Source organism: Nerophis lumbriciformis, linkage group LG17 (assembly GCF_033978685.3).
Source record: "Nerophis lumbriciformis linkage group LG17, RoL_Nlum_v2.1, whole genome shotgun sequence".
NCBI lineage: Eukaryota > Metazoa > Chordata > Actinopteri > Syngnathiformes > Syngnathidae > Nerophis > Nerophis lumbriciformis.
The window spans coordinates 29752323-29762500 of NC_084564.2; the positions used below are offsets into that span (position 1 = coordinate 29752323).

The window sequence follows — 10178 nt, forward strand, 5'->3', positions numbered from 1 at the left end:
TATTATACAGCATTATTCACATGTGAATAATATAAATACAGTCTATCATTCAGCATTATTCACATGTGAATAACATAAATACAGTCTATTATACAGCATTATTCACATGTGAATAATATAAATACAGTCTATTATACAGCATTATGCACATGTGAATAACATAAATACAGTCTATTATACAGCATTATTCACATGTGAATAATATAAATAGTCTATAATACAGCATCATTCACATGTGAATAACATACAGTGTATTATACAGCATTATTCACATGTGAATAATATAAATACAGTCTATTATACAGCATTATTCACATGTGACTAATATAAATACAGTCTATTATACAGCATTATGCACATGTGAATAATATAAATACAGTCTATTACACAGCATTATTCACATGTGAATAATATAAATATAGTCTATTATACAGCATTATTCACATGTGAATAACATAAATACAGTCTATTATACAGCATTATTCACATGTGAATAATATAAATACAGTCTATTATACAGCATTATTCACATGTGAATAATATAAATACAGTCTATTATACAGCATTATTTGCATGTGACTAATATAAATACAGTCTATTATACAGCATTATTTAAATAAGAATAACATAAATACAGTCTATTATACAGCATTATGCACATGTGAATAATATAAATACAGTCTATTATACAGCATTATTCACATGTGACTAATATAAATACAGTCTATTATACAGCATTATTCACATGTGAATAATATAAATACAGTCTATCATTCAGCATTATTCACATGTGAATAACATAAATACAGTCTATTATACAGCATTATTCACATGTGAATAATATAAATACAGTCTATTATACAGCATTATGCACATGTGAATAACATAAATACAGTCTATTATACAGCATTATTCACATGTGAATAATATAAATAGTCTATAATACAGCATCATTCACATGTGAATAACATACAGTGTATTATACAGCATTATTCACATGTGAATAATATAAATACAGTCTATTATACAGCATTATTCACATGTGACTAATATAAATACAATCTGTTATACAGCATTACTCACATGTGAATAATAATATAAATACAGTCTATTATACAGCATTATTCACATGCGAATAATATAAATACAGTCTATTATACAGCATTATTCACATGCGAATAATATAAATACAGTCTATTATACAGCATTATTCACATGCGAATAACATAAATACAGTCTATTATACAGCATTATTCACATGTGAATAATATAAATAGTCTATTATACAGCATTATTCACATGTGAATAATACAAATAGTCTATTATACAGCATTATTCACATGTGGATAACATAAATACAGTCTATTAGACAGCATTATTCACATGTGGATAACATAAATACAGTCTATTATACAGCATTATTTACATATGAATAACATAAATACAGTGTATTATACAACATTATTCACATGTGAATAATATATCCATCAATCCATCCATCTTCTTCCGCTTATCCGAGGTCGGGTCGCGGGGGCAGCAGCCTAAGAAGGGAAGCCCAGACTTCCCTCTCCCGAGCCACTTCGTCCAGCTCTTCCTGTGGGATCCCGAGGCGTTCCCAGGCCAGCCGGGAGACATAGTCTTCCCAACGTGTCCTGGGTCTTCCCCGCGGCCTCCTACCGGTCGGACGTGCCCTAAACACCTCCCTAGGGAGGCGTTCGGGTGAATAATATAAATACAGTCTATTATACAGCATTATTCACCTGTGAATAATATAAATACAGTCTATTATACAGCATTATGCACAAGTGAATAACATAAATAGTCTTTTATACAGCATTATTCACATGTGAATAACAAAAATACAGTCTATTATACAGCATTATTCACCTGTGAATAATATAAATACAGTCTATTATACAGCATTATGCACAAGTGAATAACATAAATACAGTCTTTTATACAGCATTATTCACATGTGAATAACATAAATACAGTTTATTATACAGCATGATTCACATGTGAATAATATAAATACAGCCTATTATATAGCATATTTCACATGTGAATAACATAAATAGTCTTTTATACAGCATTATTCACATGTGAATAACATAAGTGCAGTCTATTATACAGCATTATTCACATGTGAATAATATAAATACATTATACATTTAAGTACAGTCAAAAAGGATTTGATTAATTTATGATGTCTCAGGTGTGATTCACTACAATAGGGCCCCACAGCACACTGGATTCCAGTTAATTGAAATACCACAACACTGGATATTGTTCAGATAAGTTACATTTAAGAACGTGCACACAAAGCAACACTGGAGGTGACTATGACGTGCGCATTTTCCTGCGCATGCGTACTAGGTCGCGTTGCGCCGGCGAACGGAGGGGGAGCGGGGGTCTTAAACGGTGGAATTGTTGTGTGTGGACAAGGATAAAGTTAGGTGGGATTTACTCTGGATAACCTTATAGTGTAAACGGGGCCTGATACAAGCAGGGGGTGCGTGGAAACTTTGAAATTGGCACTTTTACCCCACTGTGTCGTATTCCTCAGCTTTGTAAATAGTTCAGGGGGGACACCATGATGTGTGTTTGCCCACCCAAGCACACTAACAAAGACTTGTAGGACACCTCCAATGTTTACACAAAGACAGGAAGTGCTTTTGTGTAGCAGGTGTGGCGTGTTAGCCTCTCCTGTGGTGCTTTGTATTTGTATAGTTGTCTTTAAGGGAAATTGAATTGGAATTGTTGCCTTTTCTTCGCAGTTTTCATTGAATGGATGGTAACTGCAAACATCCATCCATCCATGTTGAACTTTGAACCTTGCCACTGCATGATGTCCAATTAAAACAAATACAATTGTTTTTTTTTTCATATACATGTGCCGCTGATGTGATGGTGTGTCTAAAATAGTGTTGTCCTGATACCAATATTTTGGTACCGGTACCGAAATGTATTTCGATACTTTTCGGTACTTTTCTAAATAAAGAGGACCTCAAAAAAATTGCATTATTGGCTTTATTTTAACAAAAAATCTCAGGGTACATTAAACATATGTTTATTATAGCAGTTTTGTCCTTAAATAAAATATTGAACATACAAGACAACTTGTCTTTTAGTAGTAAGTAAACAAACAAAGACTCCTAATTAGTCTGCTGACATATGCAGTAACATATTGTGTCATTTATCTACCTATTATTTTGTCTACATTATTAAGGACAAGTGGTAGAAAATGAATTATTAATCTACTTGTTCATTTCCTGTTAATATCTGCTTACTTTCTCTTTTAACATGTTTTATCTAGACTTATGTTAAAATGTAATAATCACTAATTTTTCTCTTGTTTGATACTTTACATTAGTTTTGGATGATACCACACATTTGGGTATCAATCCGATACCAAGTAGTTACAGGATCATACATTGGTCATATTCAAAGCCCTCATGTGTCCAAGGGACATATTTCCTGAGCTTATAAACATAATATACATTTTTTTAAGGAAAAAAGATTTTGTGATGCTAAAAAATATTGATCTAATCATAGTAGTATCGATTAGATACGCTCCTGTACTTGGTATCATTACAGTGGATGTTAGGTGTAGAGCAGCGGTCGGGAACCTTTTTGGGTGAGAGTGCCATGAAAGCCAAATATTTTCAAATGTATTTCCGTTAGAGCCATATAATATTTTTTAATACTGAATACTACTAAATTTTTAAGTAAGACCAACATATTTAGAGTATAATAAGTCCCTTATTATTTTTAATTACATTGTTATTCTGAAGCTAACCAAAAATAAATACAATATTTGTTACCATTAATGTGACTTTTTGAACAGGTGCGGTAGAAAACAGATGGATTGATTGAAATGCATGAGAATGTTTTATATTTTGAACGTTATTTTTAACACTATGATTACAAGTGGAATTATTCATTACTTATCGTGTTAAGTAATATCAGCTAAGATTTATCTGAGAGCCAGATGCAGTAATCAAAAGAGCCACATCTGGCTCGAGAGCCATAGGTTCCCTACCCCTGGTGTAGAGCCACTCTTGGCATTTGTTTACATTTTTACGCCGGTGAGCTACGGTGTGTTGTGGGGGACTGGTACTTTTTAGAGGCGGTATAGTGCCGAATATGATTCATTAGTATCGCGGTACTATACTATACTAATACCGGTATACTATACAACCCTAGTCTAAAATGATCCAAAAATGCATGCAAGAATGCATTAAATTGTATTTTGCAAGACATTTGTACGTGTGTTTTCTTTGTTGTAAAGTATATGTATAAAAATGCAGAAGGAGATATATTACCCTATTATTAACATATTAATTAATATGTATTATTATAGTCATATTTATATACACATAAACCAAGAAAACAAATGTGCAAACGTCTTGCAACATATATATTTATGCATTCTTGTATGCATTTTTGGTTCATTTTAGAAGCACTTTGACAACAGTGGCGCTTGTATATATAAAACAAAAAAGCCATTAAAAAAACGCCAGCAGACACCAAAACAAATCAAATTTGTTTTAATTAGCCAATTAAGTCATCCAGCTACTCTAAAAATTATAAAATGAAATTGCTGAATGGACGAGATGTTGAGACGAAGTGTTCTCTCCCCTTCGATTGTCTTTGCGGCGCGATCGCCTCCTTCTTCCCGGCCATTTGTGCGCAACTGTGCCAGTTTGCGCTCACATTTCATAAAGTGCTAAATGAAAAACACAAAATACAGCTGTAAAACAGTTTTAGTCTTGATAAATCGCATCGCGAGCGCCAATTGATTCTGTTTGCATCTCCTCCCAGTATTGTGAGCATTCTCGATAATAAGCATCAATTCTGAATACACACGAAGGCAGACACAAGTAATTGGATTGTGCTCCTTATTTTTGTCAGTAGATTTTATTCTTGGATCGTGTTGGCAAGAAGCATACTTGCCAACCCTCCCGGATTTTCCGGGAGACTCCCGGAATTCAGCGCCTCTCCCGAAAACCTCCCGGGACAAATTTTCTCCCGAAAATCTCCCGAAATTCAGGCGGAGCTGGAGGCCACGCCCCCTCCAGCTCCATGCGGACCTGAGTCCGCTTTCCCACAATATAAACAGCGTGCCTGCCCAATCACGTTATAACTGTAGAATGATGGAGGGCGAGTTCTTGGTTTCTTATGTGGGTTTATTGTTAGGCAGTTTCATTAACGTCCTCCCAGCGCGGTAACAACACACAACAACAGCAGTCACGTTTTCGTCTACCGTAAAGCAGTTTGTCTGCCGTAAACAGCAATGTTGTGACACTCTTAAACAGGACAATACTGCATTTAATCTAGTGCATTTGATGAAAGCACTTTTGTGCGTGCCACACAGCAATGCATCATCAGAGAGGGTGTTCAGAATGGTTAGAAAAATAGTGACAGAGAATAGAACAAGGATGGACAATTCAACCCTTAACTCAACAATGAGTAGATGAGTGTTATGTGTGTGTATATGTGTAAATAAATGAACACTGAAATTCATATATATATATATATATATATATATATATATAATAAAATAAATATATATTTATAGCTAGAATTCACTGAAAGTCAAGTATTTCTTATATATATATATATATATATATATATATATATATATATATATATATATATATATATATATATATATCCATCCATCCATCCATTTTCTACCGCTTATTCCTGTCGGGGTGGCGGGGGGATATATATATATATATATATATATATATATATATATATATATATATATATATATATATATATATATATATATATATGAAATACTTGACTTGGTGAATTCTAGCTGTAAATATACTCCTCCCCTCTTAACCACGCCCCCACCCCCACCTCCCGAAATTGGAGGTCTCAAGGTTGGCAAGTATGGCAAGAAGTATTTTTCAATTGAGTGAATGATGCTTTACCGTTGTAATGCATGGTTTGGGGCTGCATGAATGCTACTGACACTACGGTGCCGTGGTCCAGTGAGAATTCATGTGTAATCATGCGTGTTTTTCAATAACAAGTACTGTCGGAATTCAGAATTCATGTGTATTCTTTCATGCAACCCCAGATCATGATGCTACAACCACCATTTTTGACTGTAGACGATTATCTTGGTAAGGGGGGCGGCATGGCGCAGTGGAAGAGTGGCCGTGCGCGACCCGAGGGTCCCTGGTTCAATCCCCACCTAGTACCAACCTCGTCATGTCCGTTGTGTCCTGAGCGAGACACTTCACCCTTGCTCCTGATGGGTGCTGGTTAGCGCCTTGCATGGCAGCTCCCTCCATCAGTGTGTGAATGTGTGTATGAATGGGTAAATGTGGAAGTAGTGTCAAAGCGCTTTGAGTACCTTGAAGGTAGAAAAAGCGCTATACAAGTACAACCCAATTATCTCACTTGCTATTTAGACAATAATGGCTGTGGGTTGCCTTGTTTATAGTGGACATTAAATATATACTGCTATACAAGCTGTACACTGACCACCCGAAAGTATATGCAAAATACCGCATTTTTTGGAGTATAAGTCGCACCGGAGTATAAGTCGCACCTGCCGAAAATGCATAATAAAGAAGGAACAAAACATATATTAGTCGCACTGGAGCCCGGCCAAACTATGAAAAAAACTGCGACTTATTGTCCGAAAAATACGGTATTGCCCCTTGTCGAGATATCATTTTAACAATTGCTTGTTGTATTGTGAGGGGTGTGCTGACACGTTGCCACATTTGTTATATGCCTCTTGGAATGCTGAAATAAAACTTGACCGAGTGTCTTTTTTTTGTGTGCGAGTCCCAGTCCCACTCCACTTAATTGCCATCTGGTGGCCGCTCGGCAGGGCTTATGTCCATTTGTCCAGCAGAACCAGAGGGGGTGTTTGTCGGATAGTAGTGGGTGGAAAGGGAATGAAATGACGAGAAAAGACAGCTTGAAAGAACCGTAGAGGCCCCGGGCAGATGGCGACGAGTCGAGATGGAGGGAAAATGTCTGGAAGGAGGCTGAATCGAGTAGATAAGGCAGTGATTTTCAACCACTGTGCCGCGGCGTTAGATATTGTCTGCTGTGCCGTGGAAAACTATGCAATTTCACCTAATTTGTCCACAAAATATTTTTTGCAAATCAATAATCATAATAATGTGCCGTTGTCTAGTGCCTGTGCCATGTAGAGCTTTGCAGGGTAATCTTGTAATACCGTATTTTTCGGACTATAAGTCGCAGTTTTTTTCATAGTTTGGCCGGGGGTGCGACTAATACTCAGGAGCGACTTATGTGTGAAATTATTAACATATTACCGTAAAATATCAAATAATATTATTTAGCTCATTCACGTAAGAGACTAGACGTATAAGATTTCATGGGATTTAGCGATTAGGAGTGACAGATTGTTTGGTAAACGTATAGCATGTTCTATATGTTATAGTTATTTGAATGACTCTTACCATAATATGTTACGTTAACATACCAGGCACGTTCTCAGTTGATTATTTATGCCTCATATAACATACACTTATTCAGCCTGTTGTTCACTATTCTTTATTTATTTTAAATTGCCTTTCAAATGTCTATTCTTGGTGTTGGCTTTTATCAAATAAATGTCCCCAAAAAATGCGACTTATACTCCAGTGCGACTTATATATGATTTTTTCCTTCTTTATTATGCATTTTCGGCCGGTGCAGCTTATACTCCGGAGCGACTTATACTCCGAAAAATACGGTACTCCATATCAGTAGGTGGCAGCAGGTAGTTTGTAGAAGTCGGAACGCGTCGAGGATGGTTTGTCGTGATCCCAATATGCAGAGCACAGCGGGAGACAGCGTTCAGGTAAAAAGGTATGTAATGCTTAAACCAAAAAATTAACAAAAGGCAGGAAAATGCACTGAAGCATAGGAAAACTGAACTGGCTACAAAGTCAACACAAACAGAATGCTGGACGACAGCAAAAACTTACAGCGTGTGGAGCAAAGACGGCGTCCACAAAGCACATCCGTACATGATATGACAATCTGCAATGTCCCCACAAAGAAGGATAGCGTACGCACATCTTAAATAGTCTTGATTGCGAAAACAAAGCAGGTCCGGGCAATAGCACTCAAAGGAAGACGTGAAGTTGCTACAGGAGAACGCCAACAAAACAGGAAGGGTCACCAAAATAACAGCGCAAGACAGGAACTCAAGCACTACACAAGGGAAACACCAACAAACTCAAAATAAGGCACGACAACCTGGTGGAGTTTCATTTTTTAACCTTTTCTGCTGGTGGTGTGCCTCCGTATTTTTTTAATGAAAAAAATGTGCCTTGGCTCAAAAAAGGTTGAAAAACACTGAGATAAGGAGCACATGTGAATGTGGGGAATGGAGATAGACAAGAAATGGGAAAAATGTGAGTGGAAAGGAAGAAGAAATATGTACAACCCGAGTTGAATGTCTTTATTGTTTATCAGCTTTATCACAAATACATGTTTTTTTTATTCATTTTGCATTTGATAACAGGAGACGTACAAACAAATGAAAACATGATCGGAAAAAGCAAGAAAAATTAAACCGGGAATGTTGTGGTTAGCGTAGCACTTTGGCCTAATGGAGCATTTTGGTGGCTTAAGTGCACTTCAGTGCTGCTCATGTACAATAATTACAATCAAAAAAGGGAGTGGTGTTTTTTTTAAGACAACATTTACAGAACAGGATATCTCCAAAATATCTAAAAAGATGGCGAGACATGTTTTTATTTGCACACTATGTTTTGGCTATACCTAGGGCTGGGCGATATGGCCTTTTAGTAACATCTCTATATTTTTAGGCCATGTCAGGATACACGATATATATCTGGATATTTTGCCTTAGCCTTGAATGAACACTTGATGCATATAATCACGGCAGTATGATGATTCTATGTGTCTACATTAAAACATTCTTCTTCATACTGCATTAATATATGCTCATTTTAAACTTTCATGCAGAGAGGGAACTCACAACTAAGTCAATTTACCAAAAGAGTATTTATTAAACAGTTATTAAGCAGTGGCACAAACATTCATGTCATTTCAAAACAGAAAGTGCAAGATTGTCAGAGACATTTTAAAACAAGCTATTAGTGCATGATGTCACTAAAATGACATATCAAAACAACACTAAATTAAAGTGCCCTTTTTGTACAGAACGCCACTACAATAGTTTAAAACAAATAAAGTGCACTTTTGTGCATGATGTCACACAAGATGATTCAAAAACTGTCAAATAAAAATGAGCTGCATAATAGGAAATCAAATAGTGTATGTCCTTCGCTATGTGGTAGACGTTATCGCCTTCTGTTGTGGACTATTTTTTTCATACGGTGTTGATGTGGAAATGGTTGCTTGGGCATTTTGTTGGGTGTGGCACCGGCCGGAGATGTTGACATGCAAAGTTTCAAGCACTCTTCATTCTCTAGTGGGCGACTTTTCAAATGATGCTACAAATTAGCAGTGGGGCGACTTTTTGTAGCAACGCTTTTGCCGCATACTTGACATATTACGGTTGTCTGTTCGACATCTTCCCGCTTGAAGCCAAACCACCGCCAGACGATGGACCCCGTGCTGTTTTTCACGATATAGTCATTTTCTACATCGCACACAGACAAACCCGCGATATATCGAGTATATTCCATATATTGCCCAGCCCTAGCTGTACCATGGATCTGTTGCCCCCGAGAATACATCGGCCCTGGAGGAGTGTCTCCCCTGCGCTCCTCGACTACGGTCTGGGAGCCGGAAGCAGGAAAGGTGCAGCACATGTTTGACGTGTTGTCAGAAGCAGCTGCTGAACAATGTCGGCAAACCTCCGTCCTCCATCGTTGTATCGCGCAGCCAAAGTGTTCCCAAACGGGAGATCTTAACGAGGCAGGAGGGTCTTCCAGCTCTAGCATGTGTACTCGTTCGGTGCACCTCCGAACCGAACCGAAACCCCCGTACCGAAACGGTTCAATACAAATACACGTACCGTTACACCCTTACAAATGGGCAATCCAATACAGGAGATAACTTGACTCAGGTAACAATATGCTCACTTTTGAATGCATGTATAGGATTACATGTCCAAGGCAAAACATGTGAAATGCTGCCAAGTTCAAGCCAAGAATTCAGAATTGAGAAGAATCCAATAAAATCAATCCTGTCTT

General features: G+C 37.0%; 1 protein-coding gene across 6 annotated transcripts in view; it reads left to right on the top strand.

The window, feature by feature from the left end:
• schip1 (schwannomin interacting protein 1) overlaps positions 1-10178 on the top strand; it is a 797934-nt gene that overhangs the window by 748071 nt on the left and 39685 nt on the right. The gene's annotated exons all lie outside the window — the stretch shown is intronic.